Below are 1,241 nucleotides of genomic sequence, written 5' to 3'. Positions count from 1 at the left end.
CCGACCCATAGCGACCCTGTACAGGGTTTCCGAGGGTGTAAATCCTTACGGGAGTAGAAAGCCTCATCTTTCTCCCGCGGAGCGGCTGGTAGTTTCCAACCGCTGACCTTAAGGTTCGCAGCCCGATTCGTAACCACTACGCTACCAAACCATGGATTAGAACCTGATTAAAAAAGAAATAACTGAAATAACCAAAAGCTCATTGATGGAGATGCTCTGTGGAGATATTTCCCTTAGAAACAAAGTTCACTGTGTTCCGCAAAATGTTTTCCTCTGAATAAAATTACTATTTTAATTTTGAACCTGTGAGATAAAAAAGAACTAACTCTTCGTCTGTGGTTGGCTCTTAACCTCAGAATTCTGACAACTGGAGAAAGGAAGGTATTTCCAAGATGCTTGAGATTCAATAGTAGGATTCTCGCTTCTCATGCAGCAGACCCGGTTCGATTCCCAGTGGATGCACCTCACAGGCAACCACCATAGATCTCTCAGTGGAGACTTGTGTGTTGCTGTGTGGCTGAACAGGTTTCAGTGGGCTTCCAGACAAAGACAGACTACGAAGATAGATCCAATGATTTAATTCCAAAAAGCAACCCATGAAAACCCTAAGAGTCATAAGAAAATATTGTCTGATGCAATGCTAAGAGATGAGCCCCTTAGGTTGGAAGGCATTCAAAACACAGTGGCCACAACAATGTTGTTGTTGTTAAGTGCCTTCAAGTCAGTTCTGAATCATAGTGACCCTGTATAAGGTTTCCAAGGCTTTGTAAAAATCTTTCCGGGAGTAGAAAGGGTCACCTTTCTCCTACAGAATGGCTGGCAGACTCAAATGGTGGGCTTTGAGGTTCACGGTCCAGTGCTCCTTTAAGGGCCAACCTGGTGGTGGTTATATGCCTTAGAGTCGGTTCCGACTCATTGCGACCCTATATATGGTTTCCAAGGCTGTAAATCTTTATGGGAGCAGAAAGTATCATCTTTCTCCCATGGAAGAGCTGCTAGTTTTGAACTGCTAACCTTGATGTTAGCAGCCCAACTTATAACCACTGCGCTACCAGAGATCCTTAAGAGCTAACCTAGCAGAGTGTTAAATCCTTTATTAGAGGAGAGAGTTCCCATAACAACCCTCCATTGTTGTTATTAAGTGCTGTCTAGTCTGTCAGTTTGTCGTACTGTGGTGGCTTGTGAGTTACTGTGATTCTGAAAGCTACGCCACCAGTATTGTAAATACCAGCAGGGTCACC

This window comes from Chrysochloris asiatica, unplaced genomic scaffold, assembly GCF_000296735.1.
Source record: "Chrysochloris asiatica unplaced genomic scaffold, ChrAsi1.0 scaffold00278, whole genome shotgun sequence".
Classification (NCBI taxonomy): domain Eukaryota; kingdom Metazoa; phylum Chordata; class Mammalia; order Afrosoricida; family Chrysochloridae; genus Chrysochloris; species Chrysochloris asiatica.
This window is presented reverse-complemented; position numbering follows the sequence as displayed.